The 23,804-nt window shown below is 31.6% G+C and overlaps 1 protein-coding gene and 1 long non-coding RNA gene across 2 annotated transcripts in view; one reads left to right on the top strand and one right to left on the bottom strand.

Annotated features, from left to right (window-relative positions):
• The window catches only part of LOC138178338 (RYamide receptor), a 47,669-nt gene that overhangs the window by 23,205 nt on the left and 660 nt on the right, over positions 1 to 23,804 (bottom strand). The gene's annotated exons all lie outside the window — the stretch shown is intronic.
• LOC138178347 (uncharacterized) lies at positions 13,395 to 23,015 on the top strand. Its single transcript, XR_011172682.1, has 2 exons — positions 13,395 to 13,753; positions 22,750 to 23,015. It is a non-coding gene; the product is annotated as an uncharacterized LOC138178347 (long non-coding RNA).

The raw sequence follows: 23,804 nt of genomic DNA, 5'->3' as shown, positions 1-23,804 counted from the left end.
AAGAAAACGAATTCATCGAATACTCTTCTGAATTTATCTGTTATCGGAGAAAAAATTCGATATATCTGAAAAAATGGCCATTTTTACTGAAAAAATTACGTTCATTTACAAACTATTTTGTTTCCAAATATATATATGTATATGTTACAGTTTGCATAATTATTATGTTAAATACAATATAAAAATATAAAGACTTATATCATGCATTCAGCAATTGCATTAACATTTGGCATTAAAAATTGTTATTAATACCACGACGAGTGGTAACTAAAGTAGAAACAAAATGAGAAATGAATAAACAAAACTCCGATAACGCTATATGTTGTAGGTACTTTCATAGCTTTGACATCAAAGGATTTGACATATCAAAGGACAGAAGTTTAAATGTTAGTTAAATTGGGTCGCAGAGTACCTTTATTTTCTGTTTCTCCATGACGAACAGAACAACCTACACGCTCTTCCGTGATTGTAAATGGAACACGACTATTTTCTATTATTTTACTATTTTCTAGTCAAAGCCAATCGGCTTTTCTTTTTAGGTATTTGTTGCGTGAACACCAGAAAGCTTATCTCTTTCACGCCTGCTTACCTTTTTATCGAAACGTGAAAAATTCAATACAGCATTCTACTCGACGAAGAAGACTTTATCGGTGGCAAATCTCATTTACCAGTGAATTAGGTATTCAATTATATTGCAGAAAAAAATGGTCAAATTCCGTTTCTGTTTAACCGAGGTTTTAGTTAATTGAGCGAAACTCGAGCCAACGCTCGTTTTGTGGACGAGTAATTCATCGTAATAATTAAAATACGAAATATCAGGAATTAACGAATCCGATTCAAATGTAATTTCATCTTCTTCGTTAATACCGGAATTTCATTCGCGTGTAGCGTGTAGATTTAACCATCTGTTCCATGTCTCCGGTCCCGTTTTGTGCGTCATATAAAATTTTGCAAAGAAAAGCAACTGTTCGTTACAAACATGTAATTCCATGTATTTTGAATTAATCAAGCAGAAAGAGAGTTAGAGAGAGAGAGAGAGAAGAAGAGAGAGAGAGAGAAAGAGAGAAACAAAGGCCTGAATATCACATTGAACCGAAAACGCCATCGAAGATTGAAAAAATATTTACTTTATAAAACGTACATAATTGTTCGAAAATAGGAAGTACCCGCGTTTTTTATTATTTTTAAAAAAGTATTGAGAGAGATCTGATAATTCATTTCAGCGTTTGTTTGTTAAAAAACCGCCACGAATATTACAGATTTGCATTTTGAAAAGGTTAAAAAAGCAACAATAGCGAAGTCATCGTATGGATTGTTTTCTATGTGGATATATTTTAATTTGCACAAAATTTATAAGGACGGGCCAAAAGGCAACCAATAATCAAAATATTATTGAATGTATTATCCGCAAAAAAAGTTAAAAACTAGAGAGTAATTAAAATATCAAATGCATCGTTTATTGTTTGAAAATAACACGCGTAAAATTATAGTAATTATTAGATTATTTCATTATGGATGTTGCTTCAGGATAAACATTATTGATAATATTCTAACTTATTTTGAAATGAAAATTTTTAATTAAATTAAGTTATAATTAAATTTATTAATAAATTATAATTAAAGTAATTACTTAATAATTATTATTAAATACGTAATTTACCAAAAATTTGTAGCTATATAAATTTATGGAGAACTCATGTTTTTGCTATTTCTGTGCAGATTAGTCAACTTTCAATCAGCGAAAACAATTCTTTTCATCGTGTTCATAATAATAAAAAAGAAAGTATTCGTATTTATGATAAATGAAGATGTCTAAAGAATACATAAGCTAGATGGGTCAAGTAATTTCTCATGAACTGTGATTTGCAATCGAAACATTACGAACAAAAGCAACTGTAATTGAAGTGATTTTCATACCTTTTTCCTATTCCCATTCTTATTGGGTAAAAAAGACTCATTTGTCAAGTTGTCAGCTCTCGACACGCATTTTGTTCGGAATAAAAATGTGAAGAATCATCTATTTACAAATATGACAGGCGCTGAAAGCCAAAATGAGAAGGAAAAGTGAAAACTTCATGCGTGAACGTGTAAGCCGAAAGCCATTACGAAGTTAGAAAAATCAATTGATGGAAGAGTGAAAAATAAAGGATTACCAGTATTACGAATGTTGGAGTTCTATAGTTTGATCCGTAAGATTTATTTTCCTTCGTTAGATGCGACTATTGCTGGAAACTGGATTTTCAGATATTAAAAAAATGAAAACAATAAAAAATTACAGTTTTAAAGTACATGCACCCGTCGCATTGAAGGATTAAGATTTAATATTTTGTAGAGAAATATTTTTGATTAAAAACAGAGACCTTCTAGTTTAGAAGCATTTAATCATGTATTCAAATATAAATATATTTTCTTCGCATTTTCTAAAATAAAGATGTCTAAATAATCTATTGTATATCAAGACTACAAGGGGGAAATAAATTACATTTTCTATTTTCTTACAGGACAATAGTTTGAAAATTCAGTATATTGTCAATTAATCTCGTTACAAAAAGTATGCTTTTATTTAATTTTGAGGCAAAACATGTATTTTTCCACTCTCTTCATAATTTAAAAAATATTGCTTGTCATGATATTAAAATTAAAATACCGAAACTCGTTAAAATATTGAAGATATTAAAATATTGTTTACTTTATACTTTTTTCCGTTTTTAGTTATTTTAGAGTAAAATATTCATTTTTGGTCTGAATATTAAAATATTCCTTTTGATAAAACGACATTAAAATAAAAAATCAACAAGGATGTACTGATATTTTCTTTTAGGATTTTCATATCAAAATAGATTTAGAGTAAGAATTTTGTCATATTTTGCTAAGACGTGTACTTATCAAGTTCTTCTTCTTTGGATTAAAAAAACCAATCCATTCATCATGGTTGTATCTTGTCTCTAAAAATGTCGAGTTGATATAGTATTCCCTGACACCCTCTGTATAGTATACGAAGTTGAATAATCACATTTGTATGCAAATTTGTCGTAAACGCGATAAATATTACAAAATCGACGCCGTGTGTGTCATACTATCTCATATCGTCTTACATGTTATATACGTACAATTTAACAAAATGTTATTTCTAAATAACATGTTTTCAGTCCTATCGTAGATTATGTTTCCACATTATACACCTTCGGTTCGCACTAATACCAGGCATGTACTTTTTCCTCGTTTTCTAAACCTTCTACAAGTTACATTCGTGTTTATTCAGGTGTACATTCTTTTTGCATATTCGGTGAAAAACGAAATCTTTTGTTAAGAAGTTCTGCCGTTGCAGAAATTTTAACATAATCGATCACATACGCGGACTGTGAATCAATTCATAACCAGTTAACATCACTTACGATTTCTAAAATTACTCGTAAAATTATATTAAGACGAATGATATAATACACGACAGTAATTTGTCAAAATATTTACAGAAGAATGTAACGTGATCGATATATCAACTATGGCAGCTGAAGGTTAATTTTATCGAATAAATGTTATCTTGTTTCGGATTATTCACCTGATGCATTTCGCCACTCTATAAATTATAACGGGCTCTGTGTGAAGAGATAATACCAGTTAATCTTGCGTTTGATGTGCAAATTTTCGTTTCATTGGTGTTGGGTCAGTATGTATCTTTCATAAGCCAGTAATCTATGAGTCGAAACACAGATAGAAATACGATCAATCGTATCAACATTTATCCAAAATCTAAATTTCCATCTTTGGTTAACCATTTATCTTGTAATATCGAGTCAAGCTTCGAATATTTCTACCTTGCATTAAGTCAAGGTTTGAATATTTTAAAAACAGATACGCTGTTACACATTGCAATAATTAATTGTTTACTTGAGCACTTATTAAAAAGAAGGTAAGGCAAGGTGTTGAAGGTGCTTCATGTAAAATCGAAATTTCCATTTCTCGTTAAAGGGGCTAAGTTTGAAGGAATAGCTATGAAAAATTAACGAAGCAAAAATTAGTCAATGCCCTGGATAGTTGGATCAAACTTGTCGATGGCTATATTTGATAGGTCAGAGGATTTTCTTCTTGAGAGATCCGGAAATGGAAACGATGACATATTTTCATGCGATATTTACGTTATTGTGCTGTACCACCTACCGAAGGTATTTTCAGGGACTGCTTGATTTGTTTTACACCAGAATGATTGAGTATGGTAAATCGCCACCTAAAAATGTAAAAGTATACAAATATAGTACATTCTTTATGTTGACGCTCGATTTATCCGAAATTCTACATATACAGGGTGGTTGGTAACTGGTGGTACAAGCGGAAAGGGGGTGATTCTACGCGAAAAAAGAAGTCGAAAATATAGAATAAAAATTTTTCGTTTGAGACTTTGTTTTCGAGAAAATCGACTTTGAATTTTCGCTCGGTACGCGTGCACCTTATCACGTCTCGTTATAACGGATCTCACTGTAGATCGCTGTCTCGATGGAAAAATTAAAAAAAAAAAATTTTTATTCTATATTTTCGACTTCTTTTTTCGCGTAGAATCACCCCCTTTCCGCTTGTACCACTAGTTACCAACCACCCTGTATACGATTTCTATTTCTTCCATAGACTCGTTCATTATTTATTACCCTCTTATTCGTTTGTCTTCCTACTTATTCTTCGCAGTTCTATCTCTTTTATATCGTCACATATATCTGTTTCTTGTTATCTTATTTTACCGTTATATTTCATCTTGGGATTAATGCACTATATTCGAAAACATTGAAATATAATTAATACAAATGGTGCAATAAATTATTTACTTACTTGCTTACTCATTTTTTCTCTTGGGATTATAGAATTCATGATACAACTATCACGATATCAATTGTCAATTAAATTTAAAGCGAAATTTATTCATATCGAAATGAAATTTTTAATCAAATGAGAATTAAATTTAATCAAACGTTTAACTTCTTAAACATCCGTAGTGCAGTGATAATTGTTACAATGAGCAACCTCTATATGACAGAATGTAAAACTGCCCCTGAATTTCATGAGCTTGTTACGAATGAATCGATGAACGTTACGTGTTCACCGTCGCAATTTTAGGATAAAATATCGTTCCATAAACATGGTAGATAACGATGAACGTGCTAAATGCATGTATCTCGAGGCGTCAAGGATCAAAGGTCAAATGTTCTACGTACATACACCGAAGATATACGATACTAGAAAGTAGGGCCGTTTCAATTTCAATCTGTCTTGTTGACGGTATACTTTTTGTTAAAATGCATGTAGTTTGCAAATATTGAGCATTTGTTGATTATTGTATGCATACCCACGCTATGTTCAGATAAATTGACTGGGGAGTCAAGTACCACTTTCTCCTGAGAATTTTTCTTCTATCGTTTTATCACACGAGGGAACCATCTAACGATCTACACGGTGACTTACATTCAAGTTAAAACCGGTAAGAATAATCGCTTTCTTTTATAACATTCTGAAATATTCTGAAGATTACAATCCTGAATCAGTGTAATATTGTGGATGAAACGCTTTAAAGTCAGCATTGTGAATTCGTTCGATCAAATTAATTTTCGATATTAGATTATTATGGCTTTTTGCTTTATTCTAGGATTTTTCAATATTTTTACATTTCAATCGAATTTATTATAACCGCGCCACTCGCGCTGGTGTTTTTATTCCTACGTGAAAGTTCATTCTCCGTGAAAACCGGCAAAATTTGGCTTGCAAAATAACTTTTAAATTTTTTACTCTATTTTTCCATCCCATACGTAATATAAATTTACATCTTAAACAAGCAATTTTTACTTCTAACTCCATATATTTTCAAGTACCGTTTCGTAACAATAAATAAAGAAATGATATTATCTGATAATCAATATTATTTAAAAATATTGCACCTGTATAGTTTCTTTGATATTAATTTCGATTTTATCGGACTTAATTCGGAGTATAAAATGAGCGTAACACTTACTTGCGTGCATATTATATTGTAAATTTCATTATGACACTCACTTTAATTACTGTGAATTTTTGCATATATTGGGTTGCCTGGAAAGTTCGTTCCGATTTTTAAGGAATTTGGTCGACACGAAAGATCGTATTGAAAAGTTTTTTGTTAAAAATCCTTCCGGAGGAAAAGGTTCTGGAGGAATGGAATATTCAAGTTGCGTGAAGGATGGAAAGTGGTTGTGGAACAAAGTGGTACATATATAATTCAGTAAATGTATATCGAATCGAAATGTAAATCGGAACGAAGTTTTCGGGCGACCCAATACTATTTCCAATATATGTATCAGCAATTTTCTAAATTTTTGACTTGTCCATTTCTATGCTTATGGTTAAGATTGAAAATATTCTGTTCGATAGTTTGATATCAGGATCAAGCATCCTTTTTCTTACGTGTACAAATTTTATGAATCTAAATAAAGTAATTGTATTTTTATCATAAATTATTAATTCTCCAATGAAATGAAATCATTAAAAATTCAATTATATTTTATATTTATTATTGCAAACTTCTTTTTATTATTAATGTTACTCATATATTATCATCATCTATATGTACATACTTATATACAGAAATATTTGATATCTTCTCGAAAAATTTATTGCATTTTCTTATACCTAGATTAAAAATCAATTATCGTTTATCAATCGGTATAGTCATGTAGCGTATGTTCCTTGTATGTAAAAAATACTTTTTGTTACTTGTATGTACACAATAAATCACTAAATATTAACATTTGACCCGAATGACTTAATTGGAAAATCCAGCAGACATTTCTGATCTCGATACACGGCAATATATCGTTTATCATCGAAACACGGGTATTAGCGTGTAAAAAGATCGAATTTTTCCTTATATCGCAAGAAATATCATAGCGTGGAAAAGACAGATCTGTGAACAAATCTTGAATCGACCTCCTTCGAATCCATCACTGTCTAAGCTTAAAACTTGCCTACAACGACAAACAGATAAGACGAAAGCAACATTTCACTAAATCTTCTTTTTGTAGCAATGCCAGATTTTTCCCTCTGACTTTTTTCACGTGATCTTCAAAACGATCATAGATTTTTCTTCATTGTATTCTCATTGTATTCATTGTATTCTCATTGTGGAAAAATATTCGTTTAAACTTCTCCAGTTAGTCAATTTACCTTCTGCTTGATATAATTTCATGCAGTCGATTTTTATTTCGTCGGGACGAGGCAGGTTCGATTAGCATTCATGGAAACTTATTTAGCAAATATTTGTACAACCGATGAGTTGGAAAATATCATCATTCGTACTGTACCGACGAACAAATTCCATCGAGATTCGTCTAATGGGACCATCCTTTATCGTTTTAACTGCATTTGCGCTGAATTTGTATCATATGGTTGCGTCAGTTTAAATTATATGAATTTCTTTTTACTCCCCATTTATATGGTATTTTTGGAGCGATATTTCTACTGTAATAGATATGTAATAGATTTTACTTAGTCTTTTTATGAAGTCTGAAAAGTTGGTTTTTTAATTTTTTTTATTTATTTAATTATATATAGCATAAGATTAGTTTAAATATAATACAGAGAGTATTCTATAGTATAATGTAATCTCTGCAATATGAAGAATATTCTCGATAGGTTTCATCAGAAAATTCCGAAAACTAATGAAGTTATAATTAAAATTGCAAGTGTACATGCAAAGTTTCTTGATAAAGTGAATGAAATCTTTGAAATGAAAGCTAAATCTGCAAACTTTAAACGCATTCCTCTTGAAACTTTCTTTTTCATTTTCAGGATTTTCGATAATCTGTAAGTTTTTAATATTGTTTCACGAAATTCAGTAAAAAGATTTCTCTTTTATTTCGCGAGAAGAAAATTTCGAAATAGTAAGTTTAAAGAGAATTATTTTTATACCAGCCATAAATTTTCAATAATAATAAGCCAGAATTTAAATATAGATAAAGCTTCGTTTTCAGATGCAGTGGATAAATTAAATATATCGAATCTTTTTATTTCTACGCTAAAAATGAATAGAAATTTAAACATCTCTATATTCAGTATTCTTTTCATTCTGTCAGAAAGAAGGACAAACGAGAGGCTGAAACAATACTTATTTCGTCAAAAATAAGCCATGCGAGAACATCATATAAGATATTTTACCGTAGATACATACGTAGTTCAACGGTAAAATACACTTTGATAAAGCAATGGAAAGAGTTCCAGTGATACACATCTACAGTATGTCGAACGCGAAAGTACATTTCGATGGAGCAGTCATATCGATTTCCTGATAGACGTTTGAACATGCTTTTAGAATCATCTGTTTGCGTTTAGACATTTCAATAATAGTTCTGCGTCGAAGATTTTCAGCCGAATAACGTGAATGACAAGCTGAAAGTTCATTTAGCGATATTCGCCGTAATAATTGGCATAATTGTAAATGTCCAATAATAGGAACATCTTTCTATCATTTTATCATTATTATCCAAAATGTTTGGTAACAACATAGCAACAATGGATACTTTTCCCTTGTCATTTTATAATATAAACGATTTCTTATTAATTTATTGTGTTTGTATTAATTTAATTAATTTATTGTGTGCAGTATTAATTTATGAATAAATACTACTTCCTTAATTAATTTAAGAATTTTGTTATTTAATACTATGTAATTCCTGCGAAACTTTGAAAGCAACGAAATCCAGGCAGTGGTTGTCTGGCATAGTTACATGTAAGCTCATTATCCTTCGATAGAAATTTTGTAGGAAAAAGTTGTTAGGGAGAAGCGAATATTCCAATAAAACGTATGTATATAAAGTAACGTATGTATATAAAGTAAAGTAAAGTAAAGTATGTATAAAGTAACGTACTCGTTACTTTTTATTTGTCATGAATACTCGTCAATTATAACTTTTGATATTACGGGAAAACAAAAAAGGATGCAACTACTTAACGTATTCATAATTTTCTAGAATATAAAAATAAATATAATCAACTAGAGCAATATATCTTTCATTTTATATAGGAAATATCAAATGAATGTAATTTCCTAAGGTGAAAGAAAGATCGTATTTGTACGAAGAAAGAGAAGTTTCCGCCGTCAAGAAATATCCTCGCAAACTTTATTAATCCCTCTTCGAAAATGGTAGAACGTTTCAATGGGATTTATTATAGGCCGATATGGATACCGCAAATTCGAACTTGCTCGCTATCGGATCAAAATTACAATTTCATCGTCCGCCGGAAATAATGTTAAGTGAGAGTTTAATTCCAATTTCGACTAATCTAACTCAACGTATTTGTAGTTACGGGAATACTTTTGTAACTTTTCCACTACGGATATAGAACGATCTCTTTTTCCCTGGTATTTGAAACGCAAATTCTCGAGGATTACATGTTCGCAATTTGAAAACCGATCTCGTTCAAAGAAACTACCTCGCCAATTTTCTACTGCGTTATAAAAGTGTACACTTAACTCAACTATAAGGTTGATTGTTTCACTTAGATGTTATCAAGTTTCACTTTTCCATGACATGTATGAAAATGCGAGGGGAATCTTTTCACGTTTAAGTATAATTTCTTTACAATTTAATTACACTTTTGGAAAATTTACAAACAATTATTATCAACTCATTTTTATTAGTTACTAATCTTTTACATTAAATAATTTTTGCTTAATTATTTTACCAGCAAACGTCTGAGAATTATATAAGAATAATTCCAATGACTTTTATTAATATAAAAGGCAAGAAGTAATATTAATTTTTATAAGTATGTGAATAATTATACTATTTTAGATAAGAGAAAGTAATCTCCGCTGTGTCTATAACGTTGTTCCAATTTTAGACAAAGTCGTTCTAGTTACCACAAGTGATTCAAATTCTCAGATTGTACTCAAGTAGATTTATTCTATTGTTTCAGAGGAATTATCTGTCGTCTGACATGACATTCCATTAAATGGAACTAAAAATGAGATGAAGTGGGACAAAAGTTCTTTCTACCCGCAACGTCTTCCAGTCAAATGACGTTTTAAAATTAATGCAGAGAAACCGTACGATTAAAGTACTTTCTTACTGAAATTATATTTTTGAGTTTCTATTAGATACATTCTTGTTCGTCCTTTACTCTTGTTCCTTTTTAAATATTGTAAACTTTTCAATATTTCGATATCTGCTCAATTATGTAATTACTTTAACAAGCACATTATCATAACCATTCACTTTTGGAACAAGTGGGTTTGTATCATTTTTTCACTGAACCATCTCATTTCTTCCTTTCTTAAAAATTATTATTACCTTTAAACTTATTTAAATGGATATAAGAATTAGGTTACACGTTCGTAAATCAAATATCAATTATTCTTCGTAAAATTGATCGTGTCAGTAAAGAATTTTTAAAATTTTTATACACACTATTTTTCCCTTTTGTTCATGTATATCGATCCGGGGTAGCGTGTTATTGAATTCCAGAGGAAACGATCGGTTAAGGTGACTCGAGGAGCGCGAATTACATTCGTTGCGGTGGAACTTTCCACATAAATTCAATCTTCATTCGAAACTAGCGCCTATTAGTCCGGTCGAGAAAATGGTACGTACACCGGTGTGGTCGTATTAAATCGTTGAGTGGATTTTCATCTACTTATTGTATTTTACCAGTTCACCGTTCTTGGATTTCTGAAATTCCAATGAAATGTAATTTTCCGACCTGTTTACCGCGAGAAACATGAAATTAGTGAGAAAAAAGAGACGTCAAATTGTTAGAAAATTTTCAGTTTTTAATTATTTAAAAATTTTCTTCTCTATCTAAAAATTATTCTTCCAGGAACGAATTGCAAATTTTTGACAGGAAAGTATTATTTTATTAATTATTAATAATGGAAGTAGATTCTGTTCTGATGTTTTCGAGAAACAAAGGCATTATAAATTAGATTTTAAGTCCAGCTGTACCGAAAATAAATATATCTATCGTTTAGCTGTTATTATCGACCTAATTCTAATTAGAAGTAACGTTGCTGCCGTAATTATTTTATTCCAGAATTTATGCGTTTCGATAAAAAGGTCAGAGAGTAGAGAAACAAAACGGTAATCGGAATGTTGCAAAAAATTTCTATGTAAAACAAAGATCTTTCTGGTAAGAGATTAAAATGTCTATAATAAATATAGATAATAAAATATTACGATGTCACAAAAATAACAGACAAATTATGCTTCTGTTATATTAGCAGTTAATAAAATGTAAAGGATAGCGATACAATAGCAGAGAATGTATTAATCATTTTTTAAGGTACACGTATCATCAAATGGAATAAAAGGGATAATACTTTGAAATATATATCGTGTTTTCTATTCATGGAAAGCATTGTACAATGAAGTAGTTAAAGAAAAGCTGAATTCAAATAACGGTACACGTATAACTGGGCGACAGTGACAGCTCTGCTAACCACCCTCGACGCTTTAATCCCACGTGCTACGAAATTCGGATATTTTTGTGCCGTTTCTATGGAGCGATACTGAAATCCATGGTAGTTTAAACAGCCGACAGATCTACATAGTTAATGAGACGTAGGTAGGGGCTGTTCTTCCTAACACTTTTGTCCTTTTCATTCTCCACATGTCGGACAAAATATCGCCTCACATAATTCCCACAGTTTCCCTGCATTTCCAGCCAGAAAGAAGGGATTCGTCATTTTTCGACACGTGTAAAGTTTTCTTTCCATGCTGGCTCTTTCTATTGATTTCTAGTATATTAGTAAGTTTGGTAACAGTAGTAACATTAGTAACATTGCTTCGTTTAGTTATTTTGATAAACATTACTATTATAGGTGAATTAGGCTTTATTTAAGAAACTGCGAAGAAGTATATAAAGGAAAAACAAATAAATTTACACAAAAATGTTTCATAGCCTTTCTTTATACATTGTACTTTTGTATTCGACATTAGCTAATGATTGAATAGATATTATTATAATCCTGAGATTATTAAAAGTTTACAGTATGTTATTAAATTTTTTGTGTTTATTTATTAAAGACAAGTCGGGAAGATATTAAAACTCTATGTAACCAAACTACCACTAACTAATGAAATTTTATTTTTGTATATTTGAAATCATATTTTATATTACAATTTATGTAGTATAACAATATAACATTATGTATTAAATTAATAAAATAAACTGAAAACTGGGAAATTGATAGGTAGTTATTTCTAAATATTTATTTGTTTTCTTGTAACTTCAATGATAAAACATTCATTTGAAATACTGAATTATTAATCTGTAAACCGTACACGAGTGTTCAACAAGCTGCATTTTACTTGAACAACGTTAGCACGAATGAACAGGCATTATAAATTTATCAAGAAAATGTAAGCTTTAACTTAGCCTCTCTTCCTTTTTATTTTATGGAACGCCAGCAACAAACTGTTACAATATATTTAATCTTCAAATTCTTGGCCGAAGCTCTGGCACGAGAACGAAGACGATTTATCTTCGCGTTAAACGTGAATTTTTCAGCATATTGTACTCGACATTATTTTAGACTTTTTTTTTTGTAACGATCGCTAAAATATCCTTCCAGAAAACAAGAGCTTCGCGGACGAGTCCATGTCTGGCTGACACGATCTTGAAAAATTTCCGCATTCTCCACGTTGAAGCGTATTTCTTGCTCGTCGTGTTTATACATTCTCTTCGAAACTCCGGCGAACTGGTAACTTCCCGATACTTTTGGCAGCTATGGACCAACATTCGCGGGAAGTCGACCGGATACTTTGTTTCTATATCTTTGACTCGGAAGTCTCGGCTCGGAACAAGAATGCTTTGTGCATTAAGCGCCGTGCTTTTACCATTCAACGAGACGTAGTTCAAAGGATTCCTGAACTAGAGAAATCAGCAACTATGCATGTATCGGTTTCATTAGTATATTGGTCAGAATGGAATGTTTATTAGCTTGCACATTATCACAAGTTTTACAAGCAGCTGGAATATATTACGATAAGTGGTAGAATTAATTATGAAACGAAACAAACGGAATAATGCTAGGCATTATAACAAATTATATATCAGTGACTGGAAAATTGCAAATTTAATTTATTATCATACTTATTATTATTATAATATTTTCGGTTTGTTTTAAATATTTGAGGATCTTAAAAATTACAATGAGTGCTAAATTTATGTATCGTTTTATTTCCAAGAATAAAATAACAGTTTGACTGGAAATATCTATAATGCGATTCGAAAAAATAGTTTTGCATAAATTGTTTCTCTTATTGTAAATTCAGCAATCGTATGATAACTCCGTCGATTTTGTAACTGCGATTCGAGTAATTTCACATTTTCGATTTACGTTTTCGTCTTTTTTCTCAAGAGCGTGTAATCGTACCATCCATCGATCGTTAATGTGTCGTACTCATGACGGCTGCCTCACCACGATGATAATTCGCACGATCCCTCAGAAGAATCGAAGAGGTGACAAGAAGGATGCGGTTAGCTATACCGTTCCGAGGAGTTCGATGCGAGCCTGACGCGAACACGCTGGAAGCGATCTCGATAGGAGTACTAGTTCAAGAATCCGCCAGGGGAAATACGATGCATAGACGGGAAGTTACAATCGATGTGGTACGGAAACGCCTTCCGTCTCCTTGCTGTGTATGCGCCTTGAACCGAGGAGTCACAAGCACAAACCGTGGCACTGTCAAGACCAGATCTTCACATGCGCCGTGCGAATATCTACGGCGCACAGTGAACGGCATAGTAGTTGAAGTTAAAATTAAAGCGAAAAACTGTTCAAAATCTTAGACAAGACACAATGCGATATTAGTAAGCGATATTCTTGTAGCTTCTTTGCTCGAGGTAGCTATCAGTTTTTGTATAATTTCGGTCTATTGTAGCGTAAAATTTCGTTACATAACAGTTTCGCCCAACGTTAGAAGTTTAAAATTAAGTTGCGGTTATTTTAGTAGAACACCGTTGATCGTAAATTGCGTTTGGATTTTACTGAGTGGTTCCGGCATCTGGGATACTGTTCCGCACAAGCGACGTGATACCACTGGCTTCTCCGTAATCATTTTGTGAGAGGAACTCAGGCAGCTGTTCGTTCCATCCTCTGGTCACGTACTGGAGGGTGTGAATTGCCTCTTACTGTCTTCTCTATCCTTAATATATGTGTGAAGTAGAATGTTACAGAATCGTCCAGCATCTGATGTCTCGTCCCATATATATAGCAGGTTATTATCGGTTGGTCTGTAACGATTTTACGACACGAATACGTAGTCGACGGTTCATACTTTCTGGCCACGTCCTGGAGCGTATAAATTTTATCGGAAAAAGTATCAGCATTTGTTGCTTGATTTTCAGAAAAACGGTACGAGCTCGTAACTGAATGTTTGCGATGAAACCGAACACTGTTGAGATCTAACATTCGATACAGGGGCAAGTTCTCGGTCTACGTCCCTCGCCATAAACTCTTAGGTGTTGCGATGGACCAAGACGTTGTGTGTGTCTTTATCCGGATTGATTTCGGCAGGGTCGAACGTCGAATCACCGTATTATTTTATTTATCATTTTATACTTATTGCAACTTCCACCTTAAATACGAGTAGGAAGATGTAGGGTTATCGTAGATCACTATAAAGCGTGGGTATGACACAGGATCAGTATAGTTGTAGGATGGCGTAATTATTGTATCGTCAGGACAAGCGTAAAAATCATATAAATGTGCTCCATATAAATTTCACATTGTCATATAAAGTTGCTTCAACTTTCTTCGTCTGCCGATTAGACGCTTCCCGCTATTCAGTGCTTGGAAGTTTCCAAAGTCTCGTCTTGGTCAGTCTGCTATAGTGAGTGATTTTCACTTGTACTTCTCGCACTTACCGCTTCTACCAAAATCTAAGGTAAATCCGACTCCGAACTACAACTTCTGAATTCCGAAGTAGAATAAAGAAAAAATAATGGTTACTAGCGTACATATATCATCTGTCTAAGCGTATGTAGTAGTTGGAAATGGCAAGATATTTTTCAACAAGAGCTTTGCTTCAACAGTTAGAAATGGAAAGGTTATTTTTAACAATGTTAACAATTTCATTTTATTCAGTTAAAATTTGCAATCAGAGGCAATTAGACAAATTTTGACAAAATTTTCATTTCACTCAGTCACACGATTTTATTCTAACATAATCTTTATTCGTTTGCAGAAATTTATACATAGAGACGACAAAGTATTTTTAATAAGAATTTTGGTTAATTTACTTGCAACGAAATTTATAATTAGAAATGGCAAGGGAAGTTTCGAAATAATTTTACTTCGTTTACTGCACTGAAATTTTGCGACTGGATGATATGTAACTATCAGCAATAGCTTCGTCCGACGTTTCAAAGCCGACGTGTTATGATATGTGATAGTGTGACATTTTCGATGAGTAATTTCACAACAACATTTAATGACAGACAGACTGCAGAATTTCCAGAATTTTGTTACGAAATTAAACAAACCTTTAATTTTCTTTTGTTGTAAAAAGGTACGAAGTAATGTAATATTTTTCAAATAATTCTTAATACAAGTGGGTTGAAAGAATAAAATCTCCCGGAACAGAGAACACTTGTCTAACTAGTTTATTAACGAATGGCTAGATCTACTTAAACATACTGCAACGTAGACCAGAATTTACAGAAGCTATTTACCTACATAACTTTGTACGAATTTAATCTACGATGAAAGTTGCAAGTATCCTTAACGATGGGAATTATTAATAATGAAAAGCAAGATGTAATCCTCTTTTGGTATACATACAAGGAAAGTTCTATTTTACGTCATACATTACGTAGATACATTTTAAAAACTGATAATATGATACATTACATGTCACATACATATACTTACACATAACATTTTGTATATTATTTGCGTCAAATGATAAATGCAAAATATTTCAGTAATTACCATTTTTTTTTTTTTTTTTTTTAATAAAAGTGTACAATCGCCTGTGTATTTCACATTTAATTCATAAAATACAATTTTTCATTCTATTTCGTTTAAAAATCATTACATTATAAAATGTACTGAGTTTCTAGCGAGATCGATTACTTGTCTGTACAGTATCTGAGATAGAATTTTTAGGTTTTAAACGTCTCACAATATATCGACGAGCTGAAACGGGAGATTAATGCACTTTTCAAACGCTGGACATAATGTTTTACACTTCATAACACTGATAACTAAATTTTATCGTGGATGAAAAATAACTGTATGCTGATTTTGCATCACGAAGTGTCATTTGTCACATCACCTTTGCGTCACACCTAAGTTCTACATTCTTTCCCTAGTTTTTCTAAATTTTCACCGATCATTATACTTTGCATAAAAAACAGTATCTTTAACAATGATCGACAGAAAGTAAAGAAGTAGTCTTTAATAGATGCACTTCGTGCAGCCACGCTACTTCCATATAGACGCTTTCAAATCTAAGAAAGAACGCAGCTTCTTTCATACTAACTGCGGCATCTCAGAGCTTTTCATTCTATTACGGTAAGTCTCTTCATCCTACGTTCGTTCATTTACATTCCATGTTCATATAATAAAAAATTTCAATACAAGCTACGATGCCGTTCTTTGCTTCACTTCCCGTTAGGATTTTACTCAGAATCATTGCGTGAGACGGAATGATCCTCGTCATACTTGTAGTAGGTGGAAACGATATAGCATAATCATAAATTAAAGCATTGAGAAAAGACATGCATTGATGTAACTTTATCCAACACTTGACATGATTCGTAGAGACAATTTGCAAATTAATATTCTGTTTATAACCGTCCATTAAATTTATATAATATTAAGTCTCTTTTTGTTTAATAACTATTGCTTTTTATGAAAAATATAGGTCAGAGAATCATAGTATATGTAATACGTAAGACAGTCTAGCATTATAATTCATGAAACAGTGTTCTGTGTTTATTGTTACAAAAATTTATTTTTTGAAGTTAAGGAAACATGTCACGGTAAAGAATAAAGCTAGCACTTAATTAATTATGAAACTAAAGGGATGATACTTATGAGGTCTGAAGTACGTGACTAAATTCAAATTTTCCGAATTTCCCGACTTACACCACTATGATTTTCATAGTGATAGTTCGAGTGACTTCTTGCTGCTTTTAGTTAATGGAAATTTAGTTAATGCAAATTAATGGAACTCGCCCTAAGTTCAGGGACAATGCTGAACGCAACACGTGATCGATTCCACGCGTGTTCAGGTAGTTTGTGAATTTTACACGCCGCATTATCCGTGCACCTACTGCATAAACCTCGGCAACGTGACAGGCATTAACGCGTAACCATAACACTCGAGATATCGCGTGCCGCTAAATTACACCGGGGATGGCTAACCAGGATAAACGATCGATATTTGCTAATGCTTCTCATAGTGTAACATTATTCTTGACGCAATCTGAGCTACCCTGGTGATAGTAGATATCTTCGAAGAGCGTGTAAACTGTTCGAAGATCACGAGGAACCGTCTTATCTAGATGAATATGCAACATCCTCGATCTATCACGCGCGTACTGACTAGTAAGTATACTGCTTTGGTAACACGCACGTTTCTTTGCCAATAGATGTGCGTGTGTACGTGTACGTGTGTATGAAACGTGTTTGCTGCCAATTAAGTTTCAATACCTAGGTTTTCTTGCATAATAATTTACTAATTAATAAAGTAAGTGAATTGACGAGTGGTAAATTGATATAAAAAAAGGTCTATGGCTTACAGTTTACCATTCGTCAATTCACTTACTTTATTAATTAGTAAATTATTGTGCATGAAAACCTAGGTGTATGTATAAATAAATATATGGATGATAAATAGATGAATATGCGTGAAACTCGATTGCTGTGGATCCAAGTTTCATTACATATCTAGGTCCTTTTGCGCTGTAATTTATAATTATAATTTTATTATATTATAATCTATAATATTCGTGAATCTATAAGTGGCAAGTCGTAAAATTCACTTGTAAAATTTTCTTCGTTTTATTATGAAATTTTTACAGAAGAAAGGCATTTCAAACGCTGATAATAAAAACAAGTTTTATTCATGTTCTTTTCCAAGAAAACAAAAGAACACTCTAGCATCTTTAATTTCAGCAAAATATTCATCGTGTCATACATCTGTTGCGAGCATATCTGTAATTATATCGCAAAAATATTGCACTTAATTAAGTCGTGAAATTGTGGACTTCATGATAGCTTTCTGTTATCAGCATTTGAATTGATATTAATAATTTGTAGTTTGTAAATGTACTTCACTAACGATATTAATCCAGTCGTGCAAGAGGACTTTAAAATATTGTGTACTATTAAATACTCTCGAATACTCAAATACAAACTTTGTTTGTAACATGTGAGAAAAGGAGCAAAATTTCACTCATCAATACGGAGAAAAAGTGAAGAAAAATCAGTAAATTATCGCTGTATATACTAGCTATAGTAGCGCACGTTTGTATTTCTTTGAAGATTCTGATTCGGATTCGTGACGTGCGTAATGAGTGTGTTGAACTTTATGAGGTATGAGAGTAGTGTGGTATGTAATAGGATGTAATGGAAAGACTATGATGGAGAGAATTGATCTTTTTCAGAATTTGAGGGATGGATCTTAAGATATATAGATTACTTGTCTGACCATATATAGGATTCTATATACGACCATATATAACAGCGTGTGGTTTGAGGAGAATGGCGTGTTGATGAGGATAGAGGATGATAGAGAGCGTTAATTCCTTTTTTTCAGAGCTCGAGAGATGGAGCTTGAGAAATATAAATTGGAAGATGTGTCGCATGTGCTGGAGTTGATTTAAAGGGTTTCGAAGAAAGATGTTTTCCTAATAAATCCACGATTCATTTTTTATGCTTTTTCTTGGTTTTATAATACATCCTTCTAGTGGATTTTTATTTTTTTTGCATGTGAATTACCTTGTTAAATGTAGTATAGGAAAGTTGAGTGTGCAGAAGTTGAGTACAAGTATTCTTCAGATATGCATGTGTCGTAACTTAAATACTGAAGATATTATTTTAATTATATAATTATACCTCTTAGGTTGACAGAGAAATGTTCCATATGTGTATTTTGAAACCTCGCATAGAATTCAGTGAACTAAATTCACGTAATTTCTCCGTTCTCATACCTTTAAATTCTAAACTAAAATTCTTTACACACAAGCTGTATTATTTTTATTACATACATCTAAAAAAGGATCAATTGCATGATTTAATATTCTTATGAAACCATTTTAATTATTTACAAAATTTTTCATTATTTTCTTTTCGATACTAATTTATTAATCAATTATTGTAACAATTACAAATATTCAAAATTCCACGTTGAAAACGTATTATTTTTTAGGAACATTGTTGATTACTTGGTATATGGCGAAGATACGCGTGTCCGTACGCCACTTATCAAAGTAAGTCCAAAATAAACACACGCGATTTAAATCAATCGATCAGAACCGGTGTACATTCGTTATATACGTATGTACAAAGCAATCACCGTAGATATTTCATGTCCTAGCACGCGATATTCCGTGCAGGAATTTTAACACAGTTACAATGAAAATAACTGTTTAAGCTACATTTGTCGAAATACGCGATTCTAGTTTTTTGTCCTTTCAAGTGTTGAATAAATGTATCGACTGTGATTTCTGAAATATTTCAGGATTTCAAAAAGGACAATGACTTTTTTAAGCGAATAAATATTTTATTTACTAAAGATTTTTTGATATTTTATTTAAGAACGAAAACATTGAAATTATATATTTTGCATACCTGCATATATAGAATTTTGAATCTTCCTTTTCCTTTTATATTAATTAAAAAAATAATTTTAATCGTACTTTTTGTTGTCAGCAAGGAGAACGTAATTTGGAACGTAGTATATGAAGATTAAAAGAAGATTAAAAGAAAAAAGAAATGAAATGAAATTCTTTAAAAAAAATTAGTCTATCACGACACAAGCACGGAAAAAATTTGTTTACAAAAGTAGAACATCCTTAGAAAATGTCAGCTAAAATGGAATTTTATGTTTCTATCGGATGCGTGTTTACAAAATTTTTATTCTTAATTCTCTCGCAAAATTTTCGCATAAAATTCGCATGCTCTTTTGTCACAACACACGTGTATGCGTGTAGCTTGACTTTTCGAAATTAGTTAGCCAAAAATAAATTTTCATTATTTTTTGCAAATTTTTCCCCATTCACATTTAAAACTGAGATATTCAACTTCGCAAACATTTTCTTTTTTCCATTTTAACACTCATCGTCTTCGCGTACGATTTCTAGGAAAAATTTCTCTTTAGAAATAGTCCGCAAATATTCCACTAAATTTTAGCGTTCATCTCATTCTTGTCTTCTACAAGAACCTACAATTTTACAGAATTCATTTCCGCCTCATAAAATAAACCTATTTAAGACACTTTTATTACGTAATTTGTTACGATCAATAATTAACGAGCAATCTTGCGGAAAAATTATTATTTATCTTTACATTATCAAAAACGTACACCTAATTCTTTGTTTTATCACGGCTAATCAATGTTTATGGTCTTGGCTTGCCTTACGCATTCACGATCGAGAAAACCGGATATCTCGGCAATACGTGAACACAAAGAACCACGAAATTACTTGGGTGCTTTCTAAAGATTGACTGATTTTATAATGAAGAAAAAAGAGAAAATGAGAGAGAGAGAGAAAGAGAGAGAGAGAGAGAGAACAGTCTATAGAAAGATTAATGTACAATTTCATTTTATTTTCAGTCTTATGGCTGCGTGTCGTTTATAGCTGCGAACACAGGATCTGGTTAAAAATTATTTCAGGTAAGATTAAGATTTGCTAATCATTTACGAATTATCTTCCGTGATAGTGACGTTTATTCCTTCTCAATAAAAGAGAATTATTAGGTTGTCCGAAAAGTTTCTTTCGTTTCAAAGGTAATAATAGATGGACAACAATTTCTGTTTTAGATTATTTTATCGAATTAGGTATGACTCATTGCGTTCTATTTCTATTATTATGTTCGTACATAATTCAATAAATTAATATAAAACAAAGAACATTGTGCGTCTATTATTTGCTTATAAAACGAAACAACCTAATACAAAATATTTGTCTCCATCTTTCAAATAATAAAAAGTAAATTTGTAATATAGATATATGAATCCCATATGCATTCATTTATTTTCTATCACAACATTATTCTTACCTACTAACGTAGCAACTGTTAAATGTCACGTGTTATCTCGAGGACGCTTTTATAATAATAGAATAAGTCTTATCTTCGTTTCAGAAGCATTTATCTCAAGTAATCCGTAAGGTTGGATTTAATGGCGAAAGAGATTTAACTTCTGTTGAATGTTTCATTGCGGATGAAATATAAAAATGGGCGTGAATACGATTAAACTGGACGTGTCGTTCGTTTTTTGGTTGTTGTTTTATATAAATAAGGAATTTCATTCGATCATTTTCTTCCTCTTCCTCTTTTTCTTCCTGAGTATTATGACAGTTCAACATTGCGTTTATACAACGCTTTTTGCAACTTTTTTCGCTTGGCTTATGTAATTGTTTTGTTTTATGTTACAACATTTTGTTTATCATACTAAATTATTACGAAAGGGAATTTTAAGGAGCTTAGTGTTCGTAACTACATCTTCCATCTAGATATTACAATCTTAGTTATACTAAGCTATTTCTTTAGAACCATACAAATTTTGTTTATGTCTATGATACGCGTAGTTGGTTTGTATCCTGACAAAACAATATTTTAAATCTTAAATTTTAATTTAACTTATCTTGAAGCTTATCTATCTATCTTTAAACTTAATCTTAATTCCTTATCTTAAATCCTAATAACTCTATCTTAATTCCTGTGTATATGTATGTCTTATTTACGTTTTGTTTATCACAATGATGTATTTATGTCAGATTTAATCCATTTTCACCTTCTACAAGATTCCTTAAGCCAAATATCTTTACATAGAAATCAAATTATAGTGTTATGAAATTTATCATTTTCAAACTTATTTTTATCAATCATTAGAAAGTCAATGAAATGTAAGGACGAAAATGTAAAAAATGAAATTCAGTCGATTCTATAAGTGAAAAATCAAAAGTATACAGTTCTCCTTGAAGGTTGATTTAGTTATATATTTAACTTCTATAAGCGTGAACTTGAGTATCCAAGAATAAATCGTGATCTATGTTGCAACGCGATAAGAAAACATTTAAAGCGTAAAATTTCCTCTAGTATTCGTATAAGATCTATCCAGTGGTCATTCAATTCACAGGCAGAAAAAAATAATCCGGTTTTACGAATATCATAAAGAAAATGATTTCAACGATAATGCTAAGAATCTTACAGTCTCGATATCGTTAACAGATCTTCCGAGCTGAAACAACGATCTCGCGAATTGTTCGTTAAATGCACGCCAATAAAACAGTTACGAGCTTCCCTTTTGTGCCATTTTCAGTACGGAAAATTTTTAGAATACGATCACTGCGATTGTGTACGTTAAAAGACGATAAAAGAATGGAGGAAAGTATGAAAAAGGAGAATTAGCTGTCGCCACTTTTGTAGATTTCTCTCGTATAATCCTATTTTTTGTTCTTTAGGCGTACCTTCATTTTTTCCATTTAACTACTTTCATGTTCGATTTATAAAGCGATTGGTTCTGGAATGAGTAATCGGTAATGAAGTAGACTTTTCAGATGATCCGGTCCGAGTTCGGAAAATGACGAAGCCAGATCCCTTTTGAGGATGAAGATTATATGAATTAGCAGATAAAAAAGTTAAGTGGATTAGTACGAATCATTTTTATATAAAATAATTATTTCGACTTAAATGTATCTCTGTTGGAATAGGAAGGAATATTTCGTTATTCGTGGCACGTGAAAAATATTTTTACGTCTTCTGCAATAAGCGAAACTTCTCTTGGAAAATATTTCCCGGCGTTTCATTATAATTTTTATACGAATATTGTATCATTTAATTCTTTTCAGAAGAAACGAAAACAAATTTTATATTTCTTTTTCCCCAATTGGAGAGATTCCAGAAGTTTATAGTTAATAATAACGACCCTTTCGTCACGTATTCTGAATTCCGAATTTCCTGTTCCGAACTTTATAAAGTTCCAACGTAATTTACATTTACATATCCATAAATTGGATTTCTATGTAGCTTTAATATTTGAATTTCTCGTAATATTAAATATTTCATTAAATATAAAATACGCGATTTCATTATTTGATACAATTATTTTCATAAAACTGTAATATAAAGAATACGTTGATGTATCGAAATTGAGATTTACTCCTAAGGTATTTACATACATGCAGATTAAAAAAAAATGTAGATATGGTTCACGAGATTGTTGAATTTTCTTGAGGGCATGAAAGTGTGCTCGATGTATTTAAATGAGCACGACTGCGACAGCGTGGTTCTATCTTATGTGCGGTAATTATGACACTGTGCCTTCACTTAATTCAATTTTAATATAAAATTGCACCATGGTTCGCAGCACTTCTTCGAGTAATACAATTTAATCTTGATTACGTTCATTTAATGGAAGAACTGACAAATACGAGATAAATACCGACGATGAATTTATACGAAATGATGTTAAAAAATCCATTTTGTTATCAAAATTATCAGCACTTGATAATTTAACGCAGGATGTTTTTATTTTGTTAGAAAGAATACAATTTTCGTAAATTTGAATATTTCTTAGTAAGTTCTTCTGTACTTGCGGCTTAATTATCATTAT

The sequence above is a fragment of the Bombus flavifrons genome, chromosome 3, assembly GCF_040668555.2.
Source record: "Bombus flavifrons isolate JBK064 chromosome 3, iyBomFlav1_principal, whole genome shotgun sequence".
Taxonomy (NCBI): domain Eukaryota; kingdom Metazoa; phylum Arthropoda; class Insecta; order Hymenoptera; family Apidae; genus Bombus; species Bombus flavifrons.
The sequence above is the reverse complement of the archived record's forward strand: the minus strand, read 5'-3'. Positions and strand labels throughout refer to the sequence as shown.